Raw genomic sequence first — 6,000 nt, 5'->3', positions numbered from 1 at the left:
GTGTCCTTGCATCAGCCCGACTCTCGACGTCTGCAGCTCTCAGTCGCTCTCTAATGGAGGTGACATAGCAACACGGCCTGAGGAAGGGAGGGGCGCGCAGGGTCCTGTGCTCGTAGGGTTGAGGAGTGGAGGTGTGTTCGCTCCACCCCAGCAGACGGGCTCAGACCACTGCACAGACCACGGCACAGGTCAGGCCGGCGCGGTGCCGCAGCTTCTCCGGATACCGACCGCTCGACGGCGGTGCGCCGCGTCCGCCCGAGCTGCGCCGTTTTTGTCACGCCTCCGGCCGCCGCGTTGGAGGCGTTTTTGCCACTCCGTTTCCGTAAAAAGCCACGCAAAACAGGCGCCGACCTACTTCCCTGCAGCGGCGGTGCAGTAGTTCTCCATAGCCCAGTCATGACGTCCACCGGAGATGGTTCAGGGATAGAGCAGTGTCGGCGGGCGGCGGGCGGGGGCGGGGGCGGCGGCACTCAGCCGGCCCTGCCGACGCCGCGGGGCTCGCTGGGTCGCCCGGCACGCCACCGCCGCCGGCCAGGTGCCGATGACCTCAGTCCGGGGCATCGGGCGCCGCCGCCGGCCTCTGCACCGCCGGCCGATCAATGACGCAATCATAGCCGGCGGCAACACGGGCCGCGGCCGGCCGCCGGGCGCCGCCCAAAAACTGCCCCGAGCACATACAGCAGTGGGGCTGGGAGGCCCGCTCACCCGCTCCCGGCCGCTCGCGATAACAGGAGGCCGGGGACGGGCCCCGCAGACCGTCCGTATAAGGCCGGGAGATACGGACTGACCGTGCGACAGCCCGACGGCTCACGTAGCCCGTACGGAGACCGGAGCGGCGCCTGTCGTTTTAATGTCGCGGGAATGGTATTATTAGAGATTCAATGTTATGATGCAAGAATAAATGGTGTTGCATTTTTCTGATGGGTTTTACATAATCGCTCAGCGATGCGTGCCTTGAGATAAGCTCGTAATCACAGGTCTGTAAAAATACGCGGGACGGGAACCATATCCGGATCAAGTATGAACATAGCAGCAAGGCCGATGCGTAGCTAGCCCACATAATTTACGTCGCGCCAGATGCAAGGGTATGGTCGGCGTCGTCACGCATTTTCGCATAACCCATGAGTTGGACAATATCGCCTCAAACATTCATGCAACTATAGGTTGCCCGAAACTGGTTGACTCAATGAAACTTGCTCACTGTTCAGTGTTCACGACGCTCGACTCGGCTCTGGGGGGGCTCCCAAGGTGACAAAGTTTCACTCAATCCTTGGAATTCTTATAGAAGCATATCTACCTGGTAACCGTCTACAGCGGAACGAGCTACTGATTCACCCCAAGAAGTTACCACACGATATGCTGGGAAGACCGAGACGGTCCGCACCGCCGTCACCACCGCCGCTGAGGCGAGATGGTGCGATCGCCGAAAAACGGCCTCTCCATTCGACGCAGCCGGGCCGCCCACGGCCATCGCCGCTGTCCCGTTCATGCATCATCCATCTCCGGCTTTCGGCCGGCGAGCCCGGCGGACGTGCCGTAAAAAGCACCGCACATGCGATTGCTCTGCAAAAACCGCTGCAATAAAACTACCGCAAAAACGGCATGGCCCACTTTCCGTGCGTCAATACTCGCGGTAAACGCAGCGCTGGCCGTTCTGAACAAGGCGTCATCAGCGCAGTGAGCGCCACGGTCACCGCGCATGCGCCGCCCGCCCGCGCGGGGCTCCCGGGTCGGGCCGCTGACGTCAGGCGGGCAACACTTTCTCTGTCGGCGTGGGTCGCGGCGGCGGCGGCGGCGGCGGGTCGATGGCGCTCTGTGCCGGTGCCAGCCGCCACCGCCGCCATCGTCACCGCCGCCACCGCCGCCGCTGCCGTCACCGCCGCCGCCACCGCTGCCGGCATCGACCGAGCGCCGGCCGCGCGGCGCGATCCGACCGTAAAAAAGAGCTTATTAGTCGCCAGCGGCGTGCTAACGAGCCAGGCGACGGTCATAACCCCACTGGCGGCACCGGCACCCTTCCTGCGCGGCCGACCGGACGCACAGCGACGCACCCGAGCGAGGGGCGCAGGTCTCTGGCCGCACGCACTGGAGGAGAGCAGGCAGGTCACTTGTGAGTTGGATCCACTATCTGTTGAGACAGGAGCGCAGCTTCGACGCAGGTCACGAGGACCTGCCGACCGGAACGTTTGTTCAGTTCCATTATGGACATTAGTCGGAACATTTCCTGTACAGCGTCAACAATACACCGGGCCAAGCGCATTGTTCGATGTTTTGTTATCATTGTTGGTGTCGCTGTCAGTGTCATTCAGGGATGGATCAATGAACTCGGCGGTTTGTCAGTAATCTGCCTCTGATGGTGTGATCCAAAAGCTCGACACGGCCCGCATGACACACCCACGTGCGCGACTTTTGGCCTCCCCACTCCCCTGCCCGTCTCTACATACTATACGGAGGTAAAAAGCAGCAAACACAGAAGTAGCCTAGGCGCAACGGCCTGCACGCACCCATAGGCCATAGCGCGATACCATGAACGGCACATGAAAGCTGCCCGGTCAACGTCCTGAATATCATCCACTCAGCACATTGACATACACGGACAAGCTTTGTAGGTTGTCCAGCTTTACTACAAACAACCGTCAAACATTTCCCAGAAACGGCGGAGCGGTTTGCAGAAGTTCACGGTAGCTGCACGCGGCGGCCCGTGCCGGCGGAGGGCGGACGGGTGCGGGGAGCGTGCCCTGAGGCCCGGGGGCAGGTCAGGGGTCACAGAGGTCAGGTGTCTCAGTAAACAGAGCCGCGGGCGGCGCAGCTGGGGGCAGCCCGACCGGGCACGACACTCGCATGAGGTACGGACATTACCAGCCCAGAGCCGCCACTGACCCAAATATAATCAGCCACTGGAATGAATAATGTAGAACACGCACAAAAAGTGCAGGCTGTAGCACAGAGATGTAAGAGATAGAGTCGCTTCAGCATCGCATTAAGGGCAGACACGACCCTTGGAAACTGAAAAAGGACAAAGGCGCAGCGCATGATACAGAGTGACCCCGGTATATGCATAAAGACGCAAATGCGAACTGTCAAATATGTTTCAAATTGCTGAAAATAAAATAAAGCAGCCCAAAATATAGGTATACTGAGTACGGCGCTTAGAATAGGCTATGCATTGAAGGGGAAGTATGCAAAATAAGAAGTGCTACATAAAACATTAAATTTATCGAGGAAAGATAATGAACGGCACAAAACAGGTAAACAATATTTCAAACCGTTTTAAACAAAAGTTCATTTTACTCACCCCACGGCTTCATTTAGCCATTAGAAGCGGTTACATTCTGATAACTACCACACTCGCTACTATGGGTTCGGTCAGATCCGGCCAAACTGTTTCCGACATAAGGTAGACTGTACCGCACGCACTGCATGCATTGCGGAACAGCATGTCAACGAGAACCGTCTAACACTTCGTCATGCAGTCTCCAGATATATTTTTCATGTCGGAATTCAAAAGGCTCTGCGGATTCAATACCGGGGAACAAATTTAGCAGCAAGATAAGTTTCAAGATAAGTTTCCGCAGTTCTGGGACCCGGTCGTACATGATGGCGAGTGACGCAGCACAGCCAACAGTCGGCGGCGGGCGCCGCCCTTGCAGCCGCTGTAATAGCCCGGTGCGGCGCACCCGCAGTCATCGACTCTTTTTTAGGACAGGGACAGACGGGCAGCGGGCTGTCTCGTTCACTGGGCGGCGATGCGGGAGATTTACGCTGTATTGCGCGCCCTATCGGACTGCAACCTGCGCAGCAAAAGTGAAAGTTACAGTGACGTCACAAGGTAAGCCTGTAGTTTTATCACGATACATACAGTGTTTTGGAGGCCCCATGCACAGCTTCCCGCGTGGTCTAGTGGCTAGGATATCTGGCTTTCACCCAGAAGGCCCGGGTTCGATTCCCGGCGCGGGAGTCCTTTTCATTTTAGCAGAACAGGAAAAATTGGGGAATGGAATGGCGGCTGATCCTGAAGACGGTCGATAAATAGATGTTCGCAACAGACTGTATTCTTGACAGTCAAGAGCGTCTCACTTCGGGCGCCAATCGCAGTACGACTCGAAGGAGCCTGAGACGTGGCGGCTCTTGGCTCCGAGAAGGCGGCAGCCGTCGTGAAGCGGTGCCTGAGACCATGTAAACGAGTCTCGCGTACGGCGGTACGTCGCACCGCGTGAACGCCACAGTAGCTATGAGCCGACGGAGACTCGAGAGCCACGGTACAGGGCGATGAGCCGCCGCAGTTCGCCTCCGATCGACTGGACGGACAGGAGTCGGCTCTCTGTCCAGGCCAGGGGCGCTGGCAGTGACTCCCATCGCCTCCACGCATAGGAGAGGGTAAATCAAATGCTGCAAGGGTTAAACCCCATTTCAAACATGCTTTTTTTACGTTGAGCCGGACAGTCACAGCCAACACCCACCGTTTCACACGTGCGTCAGGGGTCACAAACGCGTTAACCCTCACGCACCCGCACGCACATTCCTCCCCCACCGCAGAAATCGGCTTTGATTGCAACACTTGATGGGGAACGTCCGGCTTACACTGATAATGGAAACAGTCCTCGACTGTTGAGTTGATCGCCCTCCTGCTGTTCAAATAAGCCGGTTTTTGTGCATAAACCGACAAATTGCCTTACCAGAGAGGCAGTTTGTCCTGGATAGGATGAAAACTGAAAAAGCATTGCGTTACATCGAGACTCAGCACCAACAAATATTTAGGTACTTGTAGTTTGTTGCATATTATGCTGGTAAATGCTGGCCTATTGTTACCATGAGTTACAAGTAGGTACGAACCCTGTACCAGTTCATGACTTCGAGCCCATCTCCGATGAGTAGCGGAACCGTGGAGTTCGTAAATCGTAGACCCTCCACCTTGATGCGAAAAGCGGATGCTGAGCTCTGAGAGGTACTACTTACATATCACGGAACCATACTGAGCGCAAGGACTGAGCGTTTCAAGTGCGCATACGCATGTGTGCGCGATGATTTGCAGTTAGGTGCTCCAGCATTGTTGGCAAAAGCTGATACCACACCAAACAGAGCACAACAAAATGGGCAGCTCACGTGTCCCTACACGCATTTCCTGTTTCACACGTGTATTATGTAGGTGACCTATCGGGGATTCGCAGAACTCACTGGAAATAACACTAGAATGACTATGTAGAGCCAGTTGTCATTGGATGGAGTATAAGTAATTTTGCGGCATGCATGGATTACAACATTATGACCATCAGGTAACAGACGAATGCTAATATTTGGAGTTTACAGATCACTTACAAGAAGCAGCTGAGTCAATAAGACTAGATTCTCATTAATTATTGCATCCATTATGACTTACAAGAATATGGTCAGAATCAATAAGACGGTACCTTATCAAATCTTATCAAACCAGTTAAAAGGTTCAAACATTTCTTTTTAGACTCAATCGGTCTAATTACAGTAAGCAAAATACACTTGGCTGTTCTAGTCAGTAGGTACAACACATGTTGACTGCCGGGTGGGCCCATTCACCCGGACAGTCGTTCCGCGACATGTGATTACCTACAAATCTTAGTTCATACGGTACGGCTCATCAACCAGTTAATTCCACCAGCATCAAGGGACACCTACTAGCACGAACCTTCCTTGATGATAGATTCCTGCCACACAGCACAGCATGCATTCTGATTTATTACCACCGCCATCTTCTGAAAAAAAGATGTAATTGTTCCCGGTTCAAGCCCTGCGGCACAGCATATCTTCAGGCGCTCGCTACTGACGCCATCTATGAGCAGAATTTATATCTCTATCAGCCCCGAGCGCGGTTCCATGCAATTCGCGAGTTATTTGGGCGTCATTTGACATTTTTGTAGCACTGCGATCAAGACGCCTGGCGTTTGCCTTTGACTATCCCTCGCAAGATAGTCGTGAGCAAAAATGCCACAATCTCATCAATCTCGTAATAGACATTGCTGCATGTCA

The 6,000-nt window shown here is 54.8% G+C and overlaps 1 non-coding gene across 1 annotated transcript; it reads left to right on the top strand.

Annotated features, from left to right (window-relative positions):
• Window positions 1-3,886: 3,886 nt before the first annotated feature.
• Window positions 3,887-3,958, top strand: Trnae-uuc. Its single transcript has one exon. It is a non-coding gene; the product is annotated as a tRNA-Glu (tRNA).
• The last annotated feature ends 2,042 nt before the right edge of the window (window positions 3,959-6,000 follow it).

The sequence above is a fragment of the Amphibalanus amphitrite genome, unplaced genomic scaffold (assembly GCF_019059575.1).
Source record: "Amphibalanus amphitrite isolate SeventyFive unplaced genomic scaffold, NRLGWU_Aamphi_draft 000619F_arrow, whole genome shotgun sequence".
NCBI classification, from domain to species: Eukaryota; Metazoa; Arthropoda; class Thecostraca; order Balanomorpha; family Balanidae; genus Amphibalanus; species Amphibalanus amphitrite.
The sequence above is the reverse complement of the archived record's forward strand: the minus strand, read 5'-3'. Positions and strand labels throughout refer to the sequence as shown.